At 42.3% G+C, this 25,421-nt stretch overlaps 1 protein-coding gene and 1 pseudogene across 1 annotated transcript in view; both read right to left on the minus strand.

The window, feature by feature from the left end:
- Positions 1–22,199, minus strand: part of LOC137632525 (uncharacterized) — a 50,346-nt pseudogene extending 28,147 nt beyond the window's left edge.
- LOC137632220 (xylosyltransferase oxt-like) overlaps positions 1–25,421 on the minus strand; it is a 570,606-nt gene that overhangs the window by 171,711 nt on the left and 373,474 nt on the right. The window lies entirely within an intron of this gene.

The raw sequence follows: 25,421 nt of genomic DNA on the forward strand, positions 1-25,421 counted from the left end.
TTTTCACTTTCTCCCCCCATTTCTTTTTTCAACGCTTCAAACAACCTTTTAGCCTTCTCTTGAATAACCATTAAGCTCACTGGAATACGCCGTTGATTTTGATCTTCCAACCAAAGCACTAATAACCTTTCCATTTCAATAATTAAACCACTACGCTGTTTCGTTATCACTGTTGCTTTCATTGGAGCAGATCCTTTTACGTGTTCAACAATGCGCTCCTTATCTTTAAGGATAGTAGCCAAGGTCGAACGGCTAAGGCCAAGCGATCGGCCAATGTTCGTTGGCGTTTCACCGTTTTTAGACCGCTTAATAATGTCTAATTTCACTTCCATGGTGATGGCCTTCCTTTTCTTCGATGCACTACCATCAGAAGAATCTGCCTTGCGCTTTGGAGCCATAATGAAGGGCAAAAAGTTCAAAAGAACGATCAAACACGTGAGAGAAAGAACAGGCAATCACAACCAAAAATGGCGTATGAGTGGAACTGAGCGACGCCGTCTTCCTCGCCCACAACCACCGCAAAGCGTATTCATCCACCGCGCGCTAGAAACTAGTTCGCAATTGTTTACGTCGCTTACGACGCTAACGGTGTAAGACGGAACGACGCTTAATATTATCTTTATATTTTTATGGGGCGCGTTCGTAACGGCGAAACCGTGTAAGTCGGGACCGTCGTAACCCGAGGACCTACTGTATATATATATATATATATATACAGTGGTACCTCTACATACGAATTTAATTCGTTCCACAACCTACTTCGGATGTAGAAAATGTTCGGATGTAGAAACAAATTTTCCCATAAGAATACATGGTAATTCATTTAATTCGTTCCTCAGCCTAAAAACCCACAATAAATCCTTAATAAATGGCTACACATAATTATACATAACAATAACATAACTGCATAATATGAAAGAAGCATATAAAAAAGATAATTATAAAGAAATAATGAATAAAAAATGTGTTTTATTGCCACTTTACCTTAGAGATAGGCCAACGCAGGTGTAGGATTTGCTACGCCAAGAAGAGACGGACGATCGGCGAGAAGGTAGATATGGTGTTAACATGTTCTTTAAATAAATACTCTCTCTCTCTCTCTCTCTCTCTCTCTATCTCTCTCTCTCTCTCTCTCTCTCTCTCTCTTATTCTTCTTCACTGTTAGTGTTAGAGACGTCTATTAATTTTTTTCTGAGAGAGAGAGAGAGAGAGAGAGAGAGAGAGAGAGAGATATTAAACAAAAATGAGAGATTAAATAAAAATGTGTTGTGTACATATGATTTTTAACAGCGTTAACAAGTTGAAAGAGTTAAATGTAACTAAAAAATGATATCAGCGAATCTGAATTCCTTTATTAACTAAAACAAATATTGATACAAACACACTCGTGTGCGTATGCGCAAAAACACACACGCACGAGGAGACACGATCGTCGAGGAGGTAGAGATGGTGACTGCGATAACTTACACTACGGAAATTTTAATCTAACTTAGCTTATTTATATATCTTTTTTAATTTTTATATTTCATATTTTTCACATTTTTTTCTTTTGATTCTATATTTTCATTACTTTCAGTGACGAGTTACGGTATGTTATCGCAGTCACCATCTCTACCTCCTCCCCAACCGTCTCTTATTGCGTAGCAATTCTTGCACCTGTGTGTGTGTGTTTGTGCATACGCACACGAGTGTGTTTGTATCAATATTTGTTTTAGTTAATATAGGAATTCAGATTAGCTTTTATTACTTTCTTAGTTTCATTTAATTGTTTTTCAACTCGTTGATGCTGTTAAAAATCATATGTACTCTAAACACATTTTTGTTTAATCTCTCTCTCTCTCTCTCTCTCTCTCTCTCTCTCTCTCTCTCTCTCGGAAAAAAATAATAGACGTAGACGTATCTAACACTATAACATCGAAGAAGAACGAGATAGAGAGAGAGAGAGACGTATTTAACACTATAACAGCGAAGAAGAACGAGAGAGAGAGAGAGAGAGAGAGAGAGAGAGAGAGAGAGAGAGAATTTTATTTAAAGAACATGTTAATGCTATGTTTAGAGAGAAACAGAAAAAGAGAGAAGTGTTATTTAAAAGAGCTTGTTAATGCTATCTTGGTTTTCTTTGCTTCACTTTTTTCTTTCTTTCTGTTCATCACGCTGGCCCTTCTCACAAATGATCGTTGCCAACAATCTCTTTGTCCTTTATCCCTATCAACAAAAGGCGTTCTATCTCTTCCAGGGTATTGCTACAATGTCTTGTAATAATGGTGATCCCCTTCGATGGTTATTTGCTTTAATGGCTGCCTTCAGCTTGATGATCCTCGAGATCATAGGCCTATTCCGGCCATATTGTTTAGCCATACAGTATCACTCACATGCACACTGCTCTCATGTTTTTCTATAATTTCTTGCTTCAATTCTAATGAAAGCATTGCCTTCTTCCTGTACTGAAACTTAGCTTCTTAGGCACCATGATTATAGGTAAAATCAAAAAGGAAATGTGAGAAAAGGAAGAAAATAAGCACTGTTGATAACAGACCAAACAGAGGACAACCACACGATACACACAAGAATAGAGAACTGAGCACTCGACGCTCAATGGCGTAATGTTTACTTCGTGTGTCGAAATAAAATTCGGGTGTAGAGTCAAAAATTTGCTCGAATTTTACTTCGGATGTTGGAAAATTCGGATGTAGAGGTTCCACTGTATATATATATATATATATATATGCAATCTTCACTAGTATAATTTTCCCTAACTAGCTAGAAAAGTTTCTTTATAGCTAAATACCGGGAGCGTCGCACTACTAACTAAATAATTGCATTTATGACGTGTGACAGCGGTCTCAAAATGGCCACCTCCGGAGATGGCTGTGCTCCACTTAACACATCTAAATTATGTTAATTCAACTACGAGAAGTGAGCTGTAAATTATACACAGGAAAGATTAAATACTCAACTTTCCAGAGGCTGAAGATGCTGCAGATTGAAAGAAAATATTCCAGTAAACAGTACCAACACCAAGAGAAACGTGGGAGCGCACTTAGCTTAAATGCTACAGCTCAAAGGAATGAAGGGCCGTAGTAGTAGGGAGGGGGTCCACCGGGTACCTTGATAACCGCTCCCCTTCGTTCGCCACTCTTCCCCCTCAAAGAGTTAAATCTATTTGGCGTGAAGATTGCTATGTGTCATATCAAAAAAATACGTCCCCTGATATTATGCGATATCCTTAAAGATATATTGAGGATACTCGTGCCAGGAGTTAGAATTCTGGAGACCTATGGTTAATTCGCTGGGAGTATCACTGTAGCAAAATATCCCTTAGAAAGCTACCTAAAGTAACCTTCCATCAGGACGACATGGCTGAGCCCAAAAATTCCTATCACCAATCCAATCTAATCCTTCTCCACCATCTCTGACTGTTCTACACATTACAAAGTCCATGAGGAGGATAAACAACATAGGTGACAACACAGTCCTTTGCAGCAATCCGCTGTTCACTGGGAACTCACTTGATAAGACTCCATTAACATTAACTGTGCACTTGCTATGCTCATGAACAGACTTAATCAAATTTACATATTTAAGAGGAATTCCAGAACGCAGGATTATCCACAAAATTGGATGGTACACACTAAGGCTTTTTCATAGTGCACAAATACCATCAAAATGGGATTTCTAAATTCTATGCATTGCTGTACAACATGTCTCAAAATGAAAATTTGGTCAGTGCAACTTCTACCTTTTCTAAATCCTGCTACTTCATCTCTCGGCTTTTCATCAATCTTTCTCTCCAGTCTCTGAGAATAAGCATACTATATATTTTCATAACAACTGACACAAGTGTTATGCCTCTCTAATTATTGCAATCAGTCAGGTCTCTCTTTTTTAGCTATTTTCACCAACACTCCTAACTCCCATTCATCAGGTTTTGCCTCTTCATGCCACATTTTACAAAATAATCTTGTAATTAGTCTGGGAGTCACTTCATTCTCGACCAGTATCATCTTGGTAGTTATTCCATCGTATCCAGGGGCTTTCCATCTCTTTAGTTTTTTGAGGATAGCTTCGACTTCAAACATACTGAATTCATTCCTGGGCACATCAAGGTCTTCATCAGCTTCAGGTATATCAATCAAAATATTCCCTTCATAAGTCCTATTCATAACCTCACTAAAGTGTTCCATCCAACATTGTCTTTCTTCATCTTCTGTTGCTATAACAGAGCCATCTCTCTTTTTGATGTGTATATGCTCCTTCTTCTTTGCCCCAGTCAAAATTTCATTAATAATTCTATGAGCATTTCTTACACCATAGCCACTTCCTAAATTCATAGCTTTGTCGGCCTCATCTGCTTTACTGTCTAAATACTCTCTCCAGTCCAGTCATTCCTGACTTTTCTTTTGACCACGCTGTCAATACTGGAATACTTAGCATGCTCTACCTTGTAATTTTCATTACTTTCTCAAAAATTTTCAACAATCAATTTCCGTCTTTGTCTCCTTTTTATAGTATCCAAAAATCATTTGATATCCACGTCTTTCTCCTTGTAACTGTTCGTCCCAAAACTTCACTACCAACTGACTGATATATGTTCTTTATATCACACCAATCTTCATTGATTGTCTGTTCTTCGTCTCTTAAAGTCTCTCAAGACTGCAAATCAATTCCTACATTCAATTGCAAATGTTTCTCTGTGCTGTTCCTCTAAAAGCTTAGTTGTATCAAACCTAGGCATTCTATCTATCTTTCTGTTGGGTGCGTTGTTTTAATTTCAGTGTGGCAATGAGGAGCTGGTGATCACTACCAATAACTGCACTTCTATGGCTTCTAACAATTTTCAGAGTCCTCCTTTCTCTCTTTATTAATGGCAGTGTGATCTATCTGATTTTTGTAATTGCCACATGGTGAGGTCCATGTGGACCTGTGTATAACAAATACTTACTTTTATCATAGAGAACAACACAGATATACATGGACACACCCAGATGGAATTCATAAGAACTGCATTGATTATATCCTTATAAATAAGAGATGGAAAACATCAGTGATGGGAACAAAAGTGATGAGGGGAGCAGACTTTGAAACATCACATGAACTACTACTTTCAAACATCCGTATTAAATTTCGGACAGACAGAGGAAGAAATCAAGAACTAGTCAGGTATAATCTAGATAAACTGAGGAACGAGGAAGTAAAAACTGCCTTCAAAGTAAGAGTAGGAGGACGCTTTGAACCACTAATAGGACTCGAGACAACAGAGGAGAAGTGGTGTCGGGGACGAGACATAATTAAAGAGGAAGCCGACAGTATTTTGGGAAGGAGAAGGAGAGCAAAGCAACAGTGGGTCACAGAGGAAGTATTGGATGCATGCCAAGAGAGGAGAGAAGCAAAAATAACAAAGAATGAAAACCCATCACAAGAAAACAAAGCAAGTTATAGACAAAAGTGCAGAGTAGTGGACAATAAATGCAAAAGAGCAAAAATAAAATGGATAGAAGACCTGTGTAAAACATGTGAAGAATGTTTCAGAAACGGCCACTCAAGAGAGCTATTCACCGCAGTAGACAGATTAACAAGGGGTTGGAAAAACAATGGAATTGCTGTAAGAGATGCAGATGGCAACAAGGTATCAGCAACGGCTGATGTTGAGATCTGGAAAACGCACTACGAGGAACAACTAAAAGGAAGTGGAAGACGGGTAACTGGAGAAGATTATCCAGAACTAAGAGGAGAACTATGGAACATACAGGAAACGCCAGATCTGGGAAAAGCTTTAAGAGCTATGTCCAGTGGGAAAGCACCAGGAATAGATGGACTACCTAAGGAATTGCTTGAAGCTGGCGGTGAAATGGTAGAAAGATGGTTGTGTGATTTATGCAGGGATATAGTAGTTGGACAAGCAGCTCCAAATGATTGGACTGAAAACATTATAATTCCAACACACAAGAAAGGGGACACCACCTTATGCAAAAATTATAGGCCTATCAGTCTATTAACACATGCTTATAAAGTTTTAGCAAAAATCATACAAAGTAGAATAGCAAGGCAAGAAGAGGAAATAATTGATGAGGGTCAAGCAGGATTTAGGGCGGGTAGAGGAACAATTGATCATGTATTCACCTTCTCACAAATCATAGAAAAATTCTGGGAGAAGGAAAAAGATCTGTATTGTGTATTTATTGACTTCAGGCAAGCGTTTGACTCCATATGGAGGGAAGGAATGATCAGGATTTTGAAGGAATGGGGATTAGAACCAAAAATACTGGAAACCATCAGGAGATTGTATGAAAGGACATCGGCTAGAGTAAGAAAAGGAAAGTGTTTGACAGAAGAGTTCATAACCACCGGTGGGGTTATACAGGGTTGCCCACTATCACCACACCTCTTCAACCTATACTTGGAATGGGTTATGAGAATGGCACTTGGAGATTATGAGGGTGGAATAGATATAGGAGGGACAAAAATATCTAACATGAGGTATGCAGATGACATAGTGCTTTTAGCAGAAACTAAGGAGGAACTTCAGAGAGTGTTGAGAATGGTGGAGGAACAGTGCAGTAGGTATGAATTAGTGATAAATAGAGAGAAAACCAAAAGTATGAAAATTGGATGCCAGAGAGAGGCCTTAGAAATACAGCTATCAGAGGGAGAAGTGGAACAAGTCAATGAGTTTAAATATTTGGGAGTGTTTTTCACAGGAGATGGAAAGATGGAAAGAGCAATACAAGACCGAATCTCAAGTGGCCAGAAAGCATTTGGAAGGCTAAGAAGAATCTGGAAAGATAGAAATATATCCATTAAGTTGAAAATTAGGCTATTAAGAGCAATAGTAATCCCCACAGTGATATACGGTGCCGAATGCTGGATACTGAAGAGGAGAGAAGAGAAAAAGTTGTTAGCCTTTGAAATGAAATGTCTAAGAAGAATCTGTGGTGTAAGATGGGAGGACAGAATTACGAACGAGAGAGTGAGAGAAATGGCTGGTGTTGAGGACACAATTCTGATTAGAGTGGAAGATATTCAGAGGAGATGGTTTGGGCATGTACAGAGGATGGAACAGGACAGATGGCCAAAGATAGTGCTTCATGGTCAAGTGGCCGGAAATAGACCGAGAGGACGACCAAGAGATACATGGGTGAAAACCTTCAAGAAAGCTAATAGAGGCGAGACATTTCAGCAGCTGGCACAGTTGGCATTGGATAGGAGTCTATGGAGAGAATGGCGATATCAGATGCAGGACCCAACCCGGAGAATTCCGGACGGGATTTAGTGAGTGAGTGAGTGAGGTCCATGTATACTTGTGGATGTTCTTATGTTGGAACAGAGTACCTTCAATGACAAGATTGTTTGCTGAACGTAAACTTATTAAATGTGCTCTATATTTATTTGCAACTTCGCCAAGACCCTCGACACCCATCACATTCTCTATCCCTTGATTATTTCTTCCAACTTTAGCATTAAAGTCGCCAATCACAATTTTCATATCTCTCTTAGGGATCTCATCTATTATCCACTGCAGTTCTTCATAGTATTTACCTTTTCTTTCTTCAGGGGAATCATTTGTTGGGGCATAGCAAACTATAATACTCATATTGCACTACTTTGATTTGAACTTAGCTAGTAACAATCTACTATTTACAGCTCTCCACTCGGTAAATGCCTTTTCTGCTCTTGGTGTCATCATCATTCCTACCCCTTCTCTTCTAGTTCCATCTGATCTTCCTGAGTAAATATATATATATTACCTTGGTCTAAAGTTTCCTTACCAATCCCCTTACAACATGTTTCACTTAGGGCCAAGATATCCAAACTATATTTCATATATTCACTCTCCACTTGCTGTAACTTCCCAATCTGATTCATGGTTCTAACATTCCAATGACCTATTTTCAATTTTTCCTCAGTGTTTATAAACCAGGAGATTCTTAGCACCCCGCTAAGCACGAGAATGGGGGCCATTCTTTCATCTTCTCTATCCATGACTGACAAAATCCACAGAGGATTCATTGGCTAGATACATCAAAGGATAGCCAGTTCCTTGTGATGAGCAGTGCCTATCTAAGGCAAGTGACCCCTGCCAGTCCATACTAATTCTAGTAAGATCAACCGCCAGGCATCAGGAGTAAAAGCCGAAGAGAGAATTTGTCCATTGCTTTAAACACATCCGTCACCCTGCTGCCAGTGACTTCATCGAGATCTACGGAGGCATTTCCTCCACACGAAGAGCTCTCATTACTCTACCAAGTTGCTCATCCACTTAGACGAGTATAACCGTTGGCAATCATGGACTGCTAAGTTATACCGGCTAAAACGAGGAGTACCGCCTTGCACAGGGTATACCGCCTAGCACAGGGGCCGCCTAGCACGGAGACCACCTAGCATGGGGAGACCGCCTAGCATGGGCAACCACCTAGCACGGGAACTGCCTAGCACTGGGTCAGCCTAGCACAGGGGAACCGCCTTATATCAAAACTGTTTAATAATTGTTTCACCCGAAAGTCATAGGGTTGAGGAGATTTTGGGTGCAACTCAAAGACAGTTGGGTGCCTTGAAAAGTTTGTAGTCGGAAAGGCTAAAGAATTAAGGAGTCTTTGTAACCTAAACCAAAACCAAATACAAAATAGAAGACATTTGGTAATGGTCTAAAGGTAACTCCAGCATCAACAAGGAGACTTGGGATAGGTGAGGTTCTAAACGCTCCTGTGGACAATCTAATACCAGCATGATCTATTGAATCTAATATCTTTAATGGGCTTGGGGTGGCTGAGGAGTATATTTTACACCCATAATTAATTTTTGAAAAAATTAAGGGCTTGTATAATTTTAGAATAGTTTTACGGTCTGCCCCCACCCACCATGATGTATGGGACAATACTTTTAAAAGATTCAGAGCTTCAGGATATTTAGCTTTTAACACCTTTTAGTGTGGAACCCATGTCAATCTACAATCGAAAATCAATCCTAAAAATTTAGCTTCCCCAGCACATGGGATCCATTAACCTTTCATGTATATATCCAGGTCTGAATGTACTCCCCGGATACGGCAGAAATGTACAATAGTAGTTTTACTTGTTGAAAACTTGAACCCACTCATATCAGCCCACTGAATAATTTTGTCAATCCCAGGGAATGACTGAGGATATCCCATTAATTGTTAGTGCAAACATTTTACTCTCAGCACACTACCCTTAGGAACTCCCTCTTCCTGACATATACTCTGATAATTTCCCCCACTCTCACTTGAAAAACTCTTATGTGAAAGAGATGATTGGATAAACAGTGGTAGCTCTCCTCTTAATCCCAATTCATAAATGGTTTTAAGTATACCATACCTTCATGTAGTATCATATGCATTTTTAAGGTAAAAAAAGACTGTCCCATGGTGCTGTTTGGAAGCAAAGGCTTCACAAATAGAGGACTCAAGTCATATCAACACATCAGTCGTTGAGTGCATTTTTCTGAATCCACTCTGAATAGATGATAAAATACCCTTCCTTTCAAAGTACCACATCAGTCTTGTATTGACCATCTTCTCCATGATTTTACAGAAACAAGATGTCAATGTAATTGGTTGATAGTTTGCTGCTGAAAACTTGTCCTTACCGGATTTTAAAAAGGCTAAAATAATGGCTAGTTCCCAAACACTTGTATGAACTATGATCATGTCATATTCTATTAATAATGCTTAAAATAAATAAATTTGTATTAAAAATGTTTAATCATTGCATATGGGAATCCATCGGGTCCAGGGGCTGTATTGTTACAATTAGCAAATGCGGAATCATATTCTCTTTCAGTAATAGAAGAATTATACGACTCTTCCCTTCATGATTCAAAATTTAAAATTTTCTTATTCTTCAATGCTCCTATACTGGTGACCAGGAGCTCCTTTACAATTGCATGATACATTTGAAAAATGATAAGCCAGGGCATTGCAAACATCATTTGCTTCAGTCACATACTGACCATTCACCTTCAACACTGGTGGTTGGTTTGGGGTAAATTTACCAGGAATCTTTTTTTTATATTCCTTCATAGAGAAGATGGTGTTCTACTGTTGACTGAGGAAACAAAAGATACCCAAGACTGGCTCCTAGCTTCCTTCATGGCACGACAGAACTGTGTTCTACACTTTTTGTATGTTATCAAATTTTCCTCAGTATGGCGTCTACGCAATCTAGTCAGAGATTTTACGGTGACTCTGTGCAAGCAAGTTAATTCTGAAGACCACCACGGGAATGGTCGTCGTTTGAATAATCCTGTGGTTTTGGGAATCAAATTGACTCTTGCTGTATGGAGACTTCCATTCAATAGGTCTATGGCATCATCAATACTTTGAAACTGTTCTGCATTCCCTTCGATTTCATTTAACTCATGAAATTTAACCCAGTCTGCCTTGTCAAGATTCTATCATGGCGATCTTAGTATGGGTGGACCATTGTTAGTGTTTATAATGAATGGTGCATGATCACTAGTATGCCAATCATCTAATGTCCTTCAATCAAAATCAAGATGGCAGTTAGAGCTTGCAAATGAAAGGTCAATGCATGACAAGGTACAGTGGAACCTCTACATACGATCTTAATTCGTTCCAGAAACTGCTTTGTATGTTAAAATAATCGTATGTTGGAGCAAATATTCCCATAAGAATACACTGTAATTTGTATAATTCGTTCCACAGCCCAAAAACCTATAAAAACTCCTTAATAAATTGCTACATATAATTACACATAACAATAACATAATTTCATAATATGAAAGAAGGATGTAAATAAGATAATTATAAAGAAATACTAAATAAAAAATGTGTTTTTATTGTCACTTTACCTTAGAGACAGGCCAACGCAGGTGTAGGAATTGCTAGGCCAGGAGGAGACTGACGATCGGCGAGAAGGTAGACATGGTGTTAACATGTTCTTTAAATAAATACACTCACTCACTCTCTCTCTCTCTCTCTCTCTCTCTCTCTCTCTCTCTCTCTCTCTCTCTCTCTCGTTCTTCTTCACTGTTAGTGTTAGAGACGTCTAGTAATTTTTTCTGAGAGAGAGAGAGAGAGAGAGAGAGAGAGAGAGAGAGAGAGAGAGAGAGAGAGATTAAACAAAAATGTGTTGTGTACATATGATTTTAACAGCATCAACGAGTTTAAAGACAATTAAATGCAACTAAAAAGCAATATCAGCGAATCTGAATTCCTTTATTAACTAAAACAAAAATTGATACAAACACACTCGTGTGCATATGCACAAACACACACACACATGTAGAAATTCCTATGCAGGAGGAGACATGATCGGCGAGGAGGTAGAGATGGTGACTGTGATAACGTACCGTAACTTACACTACGGAAACTTCAATCTAACTTAGCTTATTTATTTTTTTTTTATTTTTACATTTCATATTTTAAAAAAAAATTTTCTTTCAATTTTTAATTTTCATCACTTTCAGTGACAAGTTACGGTACGTTATCGCAGTCACCATCTCTACCTCCTCCCCAACCGTCTGTCTCTTACTACGTAGCAATTCCTACACCTGTGTGTGTGTGTTTGTGCATACTGACACGAGTGTGTTTGTATCAATATTTGTACATATAGTTAATAAAGGAATTCAGATTCGGTGTTATTACTTTCTTAGGTACATTTAATTGTCTTTCAACTCGTTGACGCTATTAAAAATCATATGTACTCTAAACACATTTTTGTTTAATCTCTCTCTCTCTCTCTCTCTCAGAAAAAAATAGACGTCTCTAAAACTATAACAGCGAAGAAGAACGAGAGAGAGAGAGAGAGAGAGAGAGAGAGAGAGAGAGAGAGAGAGAGAGATTTTATTTAAAGAACATGTTAATGCTATGTTTAGAGAGAAACAAAAAAAGAGAAGACTTTCTTAAAAGAGCTTGTTAATGCTATCTTTGTTTTCTTTGCTTCACTTTTTTCTTTCTTTCTGTTCATCAAGCTAGCCCTTCTCACAAATGATCGTTGCCAACAATCTCTTTGTCCTTTATCCCTACCAACAAAAGGTGGTCTATCTCTTCCAGGGTATTGCTACAATGTCTTGTAATAATGGTGATCCCCTTCGATGGTTTATCTGCTTCAATGGCTGCCTTCTGCTTGATGATCGTCGAGATCATAGGCCTATTCCGGCCATATTGTTTAGCCATATCACTCACATGCACACTGCTCTCATGTTTTTCTGTAATTTCTAGCTTCAATTCTATTGAAAGAATTGCCTTCTTCTTTTTCTCACCACTACCTGTACTGAAACTTAGCTTCTTAGGCGCCACGATTATAGGTAAAATCAAAAACTTAATGTGAGAAAAGGAAGAAAATAAACGGATTTTGAGCGAAGCGAAAAATCTATTTTTGGGTGAGATAGCCATGTCGTCCTGATGGAAGGTTCCTTCAGTAGCTTCCTAGGGTATATTTAACTACATTGGATATTCCCAGAGAATTAAACTAAAGGTTATCACAGAATTCTAACTTCTGGTGCGAGTACCCTGAAGGTTTCCCTCTAGGATATCGTATATCAACAGAGGACGCATGTATTAACACGCCACATAGCTATCTGCACTCCATATAGAGTTAACACTTCGATATGGAAAGGTGGCTGAGTAACTGGGGAGCCGTTCCAAAGTTACTCTCATCCGTGGCTACTTTTGGTACTCGAGACGTAAACAAACGGGCGCCATTGCTAAATGACGTCACGTCCGTCCTCATCCTGAGCTCAGCTCCTACCAATCTCCGCGATACAGTAGGTCAGGGAGGGGCCTGAAAGGCTGAACTAGAATAGACGGGAGGGTCCATCAGGACAACATGGCTATCTCACCCAAAAATAGATTTTTCGCTTCGCTCATAATCCGTTTTTTGTGCTCAAGCCATGTCGTCCTGATGGAAGTGTACCAGAAAATTAATGTATCGTGGATTTTTTCCCTTAATCCAAGTGCCAAGGGCTTCGAGTAATATTCCTATGGTCTGGAGACTGTAGAAACTATGACAATTTTAGTAATTGTCCTCACCAGAGATTCTACAATGAACTGGCTTCCTGCCCCCCCCCCCTGGCAGGGAAGTCCTGGTGGACAAGAGGAATATCTCGAAGTGATCATTGGAGAACTACCCACCTGGTGGAGAGATCATGCTGGTCTCGGAGACAGATCAAAGGTTAATATTCGAGTAAGAATATTATCAATCATAGGTGAGTATATAATATAAATACTTATATTATTCTTTAGATCAGACAGGAAAGGGGTAAACGAAACTATAACGATCGTATATTTCCTAATAAGGAATAGGAGCGAAAGGAGACGCACATGAGATATAAAATAGACATTTTATGTCTAAGATTGCAAGTCATTATATAAGTAATTACCATAATGATTATAGAGTTTAATTACAATAATAATGAGTAATGTACATAGCTAAATTAAAGACGGTGATCATGAGTCTGAAAAGGAAATTTTGCTTTTCAGCAACACAAGTTCCCCGGGGAACGCCAGTCTTTTATAGTCCAAAATACACTCCATGCTCGAGAGCATGTGGCACACGTGTAAAATTTCTATGACATTTCACCTTGATAAAGAACAGTCTATTATAAACACTAAGTGTCCATTAAATCACTATGTATCACGATAGGGTCAACACAGGCACCCATAGATTTAGAGTCTCAAATAACTCACTGTTCTATGCAGAATTAAGCGGCAGGTTTCATTACACTACCTGCAGCTACCACGAGATGTTTCCCTTCGTGTGCCTGTTTTGCGTAGTGCTTGAAGAACACACGCGATGATTTCCAGCCTGTAAAGCTCTTGAGGCTTTCGAAATCCATATTCTGAAAAGTTCAGAGAAGAGGCGACTTACCTAGGATCGTGACCTGCGGGTGTACTGTCAGGATCCGCTCTGCGAATGAAGTAGGTGATTTTCGCTCTTAGTTGTTTCAGTGACAGGTCGCAACCCGAGGTTTCTCCTTTGAAGAGTTGATCTCCACCGAAGTCTGAAGTTCTTTGAAGATAGACCTTAAAACTCTCCACTGGGCATAGAGAGACATCTTCCTTCAGGGGGCAGATTCTCCAGGGGCCCCATCTCTTGGTGGGTAGTTCATTCTTTGCGAGAAACGTTGGGTCGGGGAAGAGGGTAAGATTCCCCGTAGTTGGATATGACCCTCTTCTCTTGATAATGCCACTATTTCACTGAATCGGGTTCCCGAGGCGAGAGCAAAAGGGAAGATAACTTTTTGAGTCAGGTCTTTTAGAGGGCACGAATCGTTGTCCAGGCTAGAAGCAAAATAGAGCACCTTGTCCAGGGACCAGGAGATAGGTTTTGGTGGAGGTGCTGGGCGTAGTCTAGCGCATACCTTATAGGAGTGGTCTAGTCAAGGCCGATTTACAAGTGGAAATCATGTTGGCCGCAAGGCCTTGTCCATGAAGGTGAATGAAGAAGGACATGCAAAAATCAATGGTGATCTCCGTAGGATTTATCGCCTTGACGAAGGAGACCCACTTTTTCCAGGAAGATTCGTACTGCCTTCTGGTAGACTCTAGTTTTGTACTCCTCGAGGAAATCTAAGCTTTTCTTCGAGATCCCAAGCCTTTTCTTAACGGCAAAGGAGAGAAAATCATGAGATGAAGGTCCTTGACTTTCAGTGATGAAGTGAAGACAGCCGACTTCTGTACTTGTTGAGAGAGGACTAGGCCCGGTACGGGGATCAGCGTGGGCTGCAGCTCCGGGACTAAGGAATACCAATTGCTCCGGGACTAAGGAATACCAATTGCTCCGGGGCCATTTGGGAGCCAATAGGGCCGCTGTCCCTTAGATGGTTCTCAGTTTGGATAGGAATTTCAGCAGAAGGTTGGGTGGAGGGACCAGGTAGATCTTGGACCATCTGTCCCCAACCAGGGACATGACGTCCACCGCTTCTGCCTTGGGGTCCTCGTACGGGGCCACATATCGAGGAATTTGATTGTTGTCGCTCGTCGCGAAGAGATCAATCTGAAGTTCCGGGACTTGGCGAGAGATGAAGGAGAATGATCTTGCGTCTAGAGACCATTCCGACTCTATTGGGCTTGTCCTTGATAGAGCGTCCGCTGTCACGTTGCGGAATCCTTATAGGTGAACTACAGACAGGTGCCATTTCTTCCTATCTGCCAAGCGGAAGATAGGTAGAAGCACCTGATTTATCTGGGGCGATCTTGAGCCCTGACGATTGAGACATCTGACTACCACCGAGTTGTCCAGAGTCAGACGGATGTGGATCGAGGGAGGCGGGGAGAGTTTCTTCAGGGTGAGAAGAACCGCCATGGCCTCCAAGATGTTGATGTGAAAACGTCTTGAATAGGGGAGACCATGTTCCTTGAACCAGCTGTTGGTGGGAGTGACCTCCCCAACCCTCCAGTGAATCGTCCGTGTGGATGTTGATTGATGGAGGTGGGTGTTGAAGAGGGATGGGCCTTTTCAGGGCCTATGCTTCCGACTATGGCTTTAGAAATGAGTGAAGTCTGTTTGGAAGCCGTCTCTTGAGGTCTCTTCGAGCGATGGATGCAAATCGTCTCCAGACTCCCGCGGCATCCTTTAGCTGTGCGCGAAGCACTGGGTTTGTCACTGAGTCGAACTGTAGAGAGCCGAGAACTTGTTCCTGTTGGCGTCTTGAGATCCGTTTGGATTTTAGAAGCCATCTGACAGACCCTGCTATTTCCTTCCTTTTCTTCGGTGGAATGGAAACGCGGTGTGACTGAAGGTCCCAATGGATTCCAAACCATTGGAACTTCTGAGCTGGAGTGAGGCGAGGTTTCTCGGCGTTATCTTGAAACCCAGATGCTCTAAGAACTGGGTGACTCTGTTGCAGGCTCTCAGACAATCTTCGGGTGATGTCGACCAGACTAGCCAGTCGTCTAGGTAGGCCATCACTTGGACCCTTTGAAGACATAGCTGTCGGACAATTGTGTCCGTCAGCTTGGTGAAGATTCGTGGAGCCACGTTACGCCCGAAAGGCATGGCCCTGAAGGCGTAACTTTTCCTTTGGAGTCGAATCCTAGGTAGGAGGAAGCGTAGTGATTCATTGGAATGTGCCAGTAGACATCCGCCAGGTCTATGGAGACTGTGTAGGCCTTGTGAGGCAGAGGGGCCCTTATTCGTTGCAGAGTCAGCATCTTGAATTTGTTGTTCACAATGAACTTGTTGAGAGGGGACAAGTCTAGAATGACTCTGAGTTTGTCTGAGTCTTTCTTGGGAACACCAAAGAGTCTCCCTTGAAACCTGGTTGACTTTACCCTCTTGATCACCTTCTTGCTCAGGAGTTCCAGGACATATTCTTCCAGGAGGGGGGTTGACTGTTGGAAGAATTGCTGGAAGGATGGGGGTGGTTAAATCCAGCTCCAGCTCCAGCCCAGTCCATTCCTGATGATGCTGTGAGTCCAAGGATCGAAGGTCCAACGATCCTGGAATTGGCGGAGTCTTCCTCCCACCGGAAGCACTTTATTGCTTCTGGTTTCCGAGGGATTGTCATCTCGGCCGCAAGCTCCCCTTCCTCCTCTACCTCTGGAGGGACGGCGAGAAGAATCTCTGCCGGAGCCTCTACCTCTGGGACGAAAGGTAGTGGAACGCTGCTCATAGACAGAGGTGAAGACCGGTGACTGCGACACCACCAGTAGGAGGACCAGTTGAAAGGTCTGCTGTGGTTGTACAACCACCTGGGGAGTAGCGGGAGCCGGAAACTGACGTCTTGGTTGACGTTGCTGGGGTCTGGGTTTCGAGGATTTCCTCTTAGGTTGAGGGCCTCCGTCCTGAGAGGAGATCCTCTTTCGAGACATTCCCCACTTGTGGAGAAGGTTCCGATTCTCCGTGGCGGCTTTGTCTACTATCTCTTTCACCAAGGTAGAAGGGAAGAGATGTTTGCCCCAGATGTTGGAGGAAAACAGTCTCCGGGGTTTGGGTTTCACCGTTGCCTTGGTGAACACGAATTCTCTACAGGCTCTGCGAACCCTAGCAAAGCTGAAGAGATCTTTGGTCATAGTAGCAAGGTGTGACTTTGCAAGGACCATGTAAAAATCTGGGACCTTGGTGTCCCCGGCCATGACTTCTAGCTGTACCTGATGTGACAGTGAAGCCGCGAGTCTCTCCTTAGTATCTTGTTCCCGACAAAGGAGATGGTCGTTCAGCCGTGGGAGGACCTCGTCGAAATGACGACCGGCTACATCAGGTTCGAGTTTTTAAAACCGAAAAGGTAAGCTGGATGTCTTTCCAGTACCTGCCATCGGGAGGAAGTGTGAGAGAGAAGGGTCTGCACTCCTCCAGTGTATGGCAAGGTTTCCTTTCCTGCACAGCCTTCCTGACAGCTTGGAAGGCCTTTTCAAGGAAGGGAAAGGTAGCAGTAGCTGGAGCAACAAAGGTTGGATGCTTTTTGCTCAGTGCTGGCATCTTGTAGTTGGTGAAACCCCGATTCTCCGCTGCATGAGCCAGCATAGCTTGGGCCTTTGCGAGATCGAACACGATCACTTCTTTAGGTTCGGTCTCTTCTTTTGAGGCTGGTTTAGATCAGAGTAGGACGCAACAGTCCGGATAAGCTTCGAAGTTCGGGAAGAACTCCATTTCTTCCAGGAGAACAGAACCGATCATTACAATGTCGGGTGTAATCACCAACTGGACGGTTGGGATTTGATCTTGAGGGATCACAGCGTCCTTAGAAGCTTTTGGGAAAAACAGGGCCCTCATGTCTTCATTTGGAAGATAAGGTCCGGAAGCGTTCTTCAGGAAACCGCGCACCCATCTGCGCAGTTCCTCTCAGCATTGTCCCGTTCCTCGGTGGGAAGAGGAGTCTTGAATGCCTTTTCCAGGAGACCTTTGCAGATCGTACAGTTCTGCAGATCCCAGTATTTTAGGTCGCCTTTCTTGGCGGCGCAAGGGGCGTGGGTTTGGCACGCCTTGTGCCCGTAGAAGTCCGGGCGTTTAACTCCACAGAAGGAGCTCTCACACTTCATATACTCCTCCTGAAAAGAAGGAGATCATGAGAACATGGAAGGCATAATATGACTTACTTACTCTAGGCTTAGAATAACTAAACCTATGATATTAGCATATAATTTATATGCTCAGGATAGATGAGCGGAAAAGAAAGTAGTTAGACACATACTTGTGAATCCCGTCCAGCCGGTTACCATAACCTTTTCTGTAGACAATTCCTTAGGACCCGAGGGTTCTAAAGGAGGGAGAATCCGTATGGATGAGCCAAGCTAGGCTTCCTTAAAGGAATTGTCCGCAGAGTATAAAGGATCTGAGATTGCTCAGAGTCTGGTGGGGGAGAGGGGAAAATAGGATAAACCCCTTAAAAATATGTAGGCTCCGGCAAGAGACTGCACTGAGATGCACAGAGTATGCTGGAAATGTAGTACTGTGCAACCATACAGCATAGCCACTACAGTATATCAGATGGTATAATAATACATAGATGGAGGTGGCAGACTATCTGGCTGCATCAGATAGACTGCCGGCGTGGTGCCGGAAGCCGTAGAAGGGGTGCATGTCCATTGGCGCCTCATAGGTGGCGCTGGCAGGCCGACGGTACGTCGGAGACCGGTCCTGCAAGGTGAAAAGACATCAAGGAGGACACACTGGACAACCAAGATGGAAAACACCACAGAGCCGACCGCCGGCCCAGCGGCGGGGCACCGGCAGGGCGGTGGGCTCCGACAGCCGGCGGCTGACGGCATGGTGAACCTTAGTCAACTCATAAGAAATAATATGAAGGGCGGACACCTGGGATGCCGGCAATCAATGCCGGCGGGAAGGGGCAGCAGCCTCCGGCAGTCGGCCGGCTGTCGCCAGGTAAGCCTGGAGAAAAGTATGAGGGAGGACGTCGGCGGTATGTCGGCAACCTCCGGCAGGCGGCAGGCTGACGCCTTAGGGGGGGGTCTTATGAATAGAGGTCACCTGAGGTAGAGGCGACTGTCGCCGGCAGTAGAGGCGGCAAGGGGCCGGCACCATATTAGAGAGAGAGAGAGAAAGGTAAGGAGGGAAGGGAGGGTTAAGGACCTGTATCCCGCCGGCTTCCTTCCGGAGGGAGTGCACTCATGATAGGAGTAGATACACCTATCATCCGGCGGCAATGGGCCGGTAGGCGGCTGGGAGCCTAAGGTAACCCAAGGGAGGGACAGAGAGCACTCAAAGAGGGGAAAACCTCCGCCAGCAAGACCGCCGCCGGCAACCACCCCCATAGAACACTATGAGGGGGATGTGTACCAGAGCGGCCAGCTCAGCAGAAGAACAAGGCTAGCCCTACCACTCCACCCAAGGGAGGAGTTGTAGGACAGCAGACAGGGGTGTGTAAACAGGCCTACACAAAGGGATAGAGTGGGGTAGGGGAGTAGGGGTCTTTCTAAGATGGGGAGACTCTGTATGAGAGAGGCCACCAAGGCAAGGGAGAACGCTCCCTAACCTAGGCTAGGTAGCTCAGATCAGGTACAGCACTGATGTACTGTCCTGAACTATGATAAAACAGAATCTCGCCCCCAGAACTTAACCTAGATTAGGAGAACCATTCTCCTAGGCTAGGGAGGCCTGGAAAGACATATCGCTAGTTGCAGGGAGGAAGGAGTAACCCAACCAAGTGCAAACTGGAGAAGGGCAGAGCCCTTCCTAAGGTCTCAAGCACGACCCTAAGGGGGGTTCATTCCCTTAGGGTAGGATGAGAAAGCAATAATACTCTGGGTGAAGAAGATTCTCCCCAATATAGAATAAGGGAGAAGCAAGGCAACCCAGAGGGAAATACTCTATGGTAAGGGGGATAGGAAGCATACAAGGGTTCCTACATAGGTTAGGAGAGTGTGGTACACGAACCAACACAGTCCCTTTTATGGTCCCCAAAGGCGAAAACACTTACATCACAGTAATCACAGTAACTAGTATGTTTAACAATGCCAAAATTTTCATAATTTAACTTAGAACACTATTATATCAAGAAGTAATATGAGCACTAGGCTAGCGATCTAGTATGGGGTTGGCCAAAGACCGTGCCTAACGAGCGCAAACACACGATATAATTACATCCTAGCTATGAAGACTAAATAACTAATAATATTAATCAGTTAAGGGACCGGAAGTGGCTGTTCTGGCTAACTAAATAAAGTATGCAAAATGAACAGCGGCGCCGTAAATGGCGCGTCCGGTTCTGGCACAGCTCCGCCACAAAACGCCAAATATTACGAAAAGTAGAAGTTACTTTACGGCCAGAGCTTATTTAAACAAAACTAGGATCTGGTACTCATCTTTCCAGAAGAGGACGAGGCTGGAGATTGAGTCATAACGGCGATGTAAGCAGATAAGTAAGACACTTGGGAAAAATTCGACTAAGCATAGGAGCTACAAGCGAAAGGATGAGGACGGACGTGACGTCATTTAGCAATGGCGCCCGTTTGTTTACGCCTCGAGTACCAAAAGTAGCCACGGATGAGAGTAACTTTGGAACGGCTCCTCAGTTACTCAGCCACCTTTCCATATCGAAGTGTTAACTCTATATGGGGTGCAGATAGCTATGTGGCGTGTTAATACATGCGTCCCCTGTTGATATACAATATCCTAGAGGGAAACCTTTAGGGTACTCGCACCAGAAGTTAAAATTCTGCGATAACCTTTAGTTTATTTCTCTGGGAATATCCACTGTAGTTAAATATACCCTAGGAAGCTAATGAAGGAACCTTCCATCAGGACGACAAAAAGCACTGTTATTAACAGGCCAAACAGAGGACAACCACACGATACACACAAGAACAGAGAACAGAGCACTCGATGCTCAATGGCGTTCCTCTTACGTGCTGCCATCTACCGGCGTAAACAAGATCTACATCGGATGTTGGAGCATTACTTCGGGTGTCGAAACAAAAATTTGATGGAATTTTACTTCGGATGTTGGAACAATCGTATATAAAGACAATTGTATGTAGAGGTTCCACTGTACCTGTCTGAACATGGAAGTGTGTGGGCTCTCCTGTATTAAGGAGTCTGACATCCTCGTTTTCCACAACTGATGAGATAATATTGCCACTGGTGTTTGCTAAAGCATCACCCCAAAAAGGATGTTTACCATTCAAATCTCCAAGTAAAAGATAAGGTTGAGGGAGCTGTTGAATCACCTCAACTAAATTATCATATATGTTATCATCTGGAGGCAAGTACAGAGAGCATATTGAATATTTCCTCCCTATATCAATCTGTACAACCACTGCCTGCAGAGGTGTACGAATAGATAAGGGTATCTGCGGAACGTATATAAGGCTTCCGCCATGGCTCCCTACTCGGTGATCATAGGGTGTCCTATAGCTAATATATTCGCGAGGACAAGGAGTATTAGCATCAAGCTTGCTCTCTTGTAGACATACAATTATGGGGGAATGCTCATGAATTAAGAGCTTAAGTTCTTCATATTTGGCTCTTAATCCTGATAATTCCATTGCAAAATGGAGGAGAAAACTATGTATTATTTTCTGGAAGACATCTTGGATGAGGTCTTCCCATTAACAGGTTTTGATTTGACAATATTTTCTGTAGGCTTCTTAAGTGTGGGTTTTGATAAGTTAGGTTTATATTAGCCTTTTCGATGTTCTTTTTACCTAATTCTTGTGGGGGATGGTGGGCCTCAATTTGAATTTTTGATTGATTCAAGAAGTTTTCCTGTTGATCTGAAATATCAACAGGCAGAACATCCTATCTATTTGATGCCATAACTTTGGTGTTTTTAATGGATGGGGGTGTGAGAAATGGAGGTCTCTCTCTTTTCCTATTGACAAGAAGTGATTTATCAGCTATTGGTGTTTTCCCCACTAGAGGTGCACCTGATAACTCTATTTTATGTGAAACCTCCATCAAATCAGGCAAAGATATAACCTGAGAGAGGTTAGTATTATCCTTTGTAGTGGGGGACAAAGGTTTAATAGAGGTGAGCAAAGCCTTAGGTGATATTCTTGCCTTATCCTGCAGAGTTTTATCAGAAGATGATGAGTTTCTTTTCTGGGGGAATAGGGACAGTAATAGGTGGGCTGAAGTCTCCTGCCTTAATTTTCCTCCCAATTTCAATACTTTTGCATAACTTGTTAACGTATTCAATAGTCTCTTAGCATGCCCCACACTTTTGTGTTCGATATTGGATTTATTGAGAGCAGCCTCTTTTAACTTATATTGCTGGCAGCTCTTATCAGTAGATGAAAGATTCAAATTGCAGTTTATCATTCTTGCAAACTTTAGATGGATGCCCATATCTAAAGTAATTAAAACATTGCAGCGACTTCTGCTTAAAAGTTTGAACTTTAATCTATTCATTTACAATGTAAATGTGGAAAGGCATATCAGCATCCTGGAAAGTCAGGATAATCATCGATGTTCCGGGGACTTTATGCATTTCAACACAGTTAAAGGACACATGGCCAATATCTCCTCTTCCGTAAATTCATATAAGTCTCTATTAACAACCAATCCCCTTCCATAACTAAAGTTTAGATGTGGTTTCACATCCAGCTTTATGTCATCATTCTCTGTATTTAAACTGCAAAGTATAACAGATTGTGTTTTTGATTTAGCACTTATGAGGAAACTGTTCTTTCCAAACCGAGATATATCTCCTGGTGTAGTGGTACCTACTTTCTTTTGAAGAAATTTACCTATCTTAAATAATTTCCTGTACTACCTTTTGAGTGAGCAATAAGCCACTTTGGTGGTTTTGGCTTTCTCTGGGAGGGTAGAACTACCTCTGGACCTTTATCAATCCAATCTGCAGGTTTGTATATATCTAGATCCTTAGGTACTCCATCGCAAAGAGCACCTTTGATGTTCAAATTATAGATTTTAATATTCATAATATTACTGATTGCATTGAAAGCTTCATCATGATTATCAAATGATATCCATGAATTCTATTTGTCACCTTCAAGCCTTATTCTAGTTTCTTAATTATTACCATAACATTGAAATGTTTTATTCAAGACATCTTAATTTATTTCTATTGGAATTTGGGTGACATGAAGGATTTGCAGTTTCCCTATGTTACCCAAATTACTTCGTTATTGAACATGACTAGAATGGTCCTTTAGAGTTCCCAGGTCGTTAACAGAGGGGTTAAGTTTAAAGAAGATGCAAGCCGGGTAATCCACCTCTTGTAGGAGGATGTTAGTTCCTCCTAGCCCATGTGGCCTAACACGAGAAGAGGCTTCAGCAGGGACCAGTCCTCTATTAGAGAGGGGCTGCCACTCTTTAGGTGGGTGTACACTGGTCAGTGGGGTTAGTTAGCCCTTCCTACTGACAACTCCAATGCCTGGCGTCACCCATTACCCGCAATTATGGGTGACTTAATACCGGATCACTGGAGCCTGACTCTTAAAAGACTTAGTCTACACCCAATGGGGTCCGCCAGAGGGTGATGGCGTCTAAATTTGTACAGGTTGAGATGGTATGCCACCCTGAGCCAAATCCAAAGAAGCAGTCAAAACCAAAGTCATACAAGCCAAAGTCATCAACAAATTCATGCCCAAGAGGAAGAGATGGGAGAATAAAAGAAGTAATCAAAAGAAAGGAGAGAAAATGTTGATTTAGTTGGATCAACAATTGGGCACCAAGGTCCAGTGGGAAAGCAGTTTCCACTCTTCATTAGAGCCCAGCTATTATTCCCTAAGCCCCCCCTCCTCATCAAGGCTTCAGCATCTGGGGGGATTGCAAGCAGGAAGATTGGCAAACTGCAGTTGTGTAGACACTCTCCCTCGGAAGGGGAAGTTCTCACATCTGAGGGCGAACCTCTGAGCAGCATTCTCTGTACTTATTCAATGAGCTCTATCTCAAATGGAAGGGTAACATAAAGTGTTGCTTAAGAAAGAAGCCGAGGCTTAATTCTGAGTTTTCCCCGAAGGACTTACCTGAACAAAGGATGGGAACCCTGCTGGAGGAATTCCCTGAAAGGGAGAATAAACTGGTGTTCGTCTTCAAGAAGAAGAGTGTTGAGATCTTAAATGACCTACAATCTCGTAATTGTGGATATCTAACTCGTGACTGTGATCGTCTCAAAGAAGAAGAGCATTGAGATCGTGAGTGACCTATGATCTTGTGATTGTGAGTGCTCAACTCCTGACTGATCAACTTCAAGAAGAGTGTTGAGATCACGAGTGACCCACGAACTCGTAATTATGAGTGTTCAACTCGTGACTGTGATCGTCTTCAGGAAGAAGAACGTTGAGATCGTGATAACCTTCGATACCATCCTTGCGAGTGATTACCTCATGATTGTGATCGCTTTCAAGAAGACAAGGGTTGAGATCGAGTGACCTACGATCTCGTGATTATGAGTGCTTAACTCGTGACTGTGATCATCTTCAAGAAGGAGAACTTCGAGATCATGATAACCTTTGATCTCGTGATCGTGAACGTCTTCCAGAAGAAGATCAATAGATCGTCATGAACGGTGTCCTGACGGGGGGGCGTCGGTAAGGAAGAAAAAATAATCAGTCGTTCTTCTAATTGGCGAGCAGACCAGGGTTGACGTTCGTTCGTAATCTCGTAATCTTCAGCAGGGGAATGTTGTACACGCGCTGAAACTTTTCCTGTAGGGAGAAAAAGAGATATTGGGATATTTGGGAGACGATGAGATAGGCAGAAGGCGAGAGGGCTTGACGTCAGAAGGAGGACGTCAGATGGGACAGGAGAGGAGGACCTCGTACACAGCTAAGGTGTCTGCCAGCCTTCTGACGTCAGTTAGAGAAACGTACAAAAAGCAATTTAAAAGAGGATGAGCGTAAAACAAAAGACTACATAGGTACGCCTTGAGGAGGAGAGGAGAGACGTGTGTTCTCTACCAGCCAAAAAAAAAAAGTGACGTGGTTTATTGAACCGTGAGTAGATATAGGTAGCTGGGTACCCCTCAGCCACCCCCTACCTACCCACTACAGTGGTTAGGTATTGTTGCTACTTTGCACTCTTGATCTAATGGCTGCCTTCCAGCTCCACCGAAAGTATATCCACAATAAATAAAGTAAGGTTTGTTAGAATGATAAAGTTTATAAAATTAGGAGGTCGGAGTAATGTTGAGAATATTATACGGAATAAAGAGAGAAAGTTAGATTTGAACTGGGGGAACAAATCCCAAAGTTTGAGAACCCTGTTGCCTTTCACAATGCTTTAACAGCAGCTCAAAGAGGGAGATCAACAAGAATACTTTGCAGTTGGATTTAAGACCCAGTCCACATTAGTGCCGTTGTGTGCTCACACACCTTATTTTTTTATTATGTGTAATACCCTTTTGCCCCTTGCTTCACTAAGAACGGATTATTAATCAATATACTTCAAACAATTGAAATTAATCAATATTGTAATCACCTCTGAGTTTATTCAAGATATAAAACTGTTTTCTTTAAAATGTAACTCTCTTCACACCCACATGTTCTGATATGTATTGTTTGCCACATGCTACCT

The sequence above is a fragment of the Palaemon carinicauda genome, chromosome 41 (assembly GCF_036898095.1).
Source record: "Palaemon carinicauda isolate YSFRI2023 chromosome 41, ASM3689809v2, whole genome shotgun sequence".
NCBI classification, from domain to species: domain Eukaryota; kingdom Metazoa; phylum Arthropoda; class Malacostraca; order Decapoda; family Palaemonidae; genus Palaemon; species Palaemon carinicauda.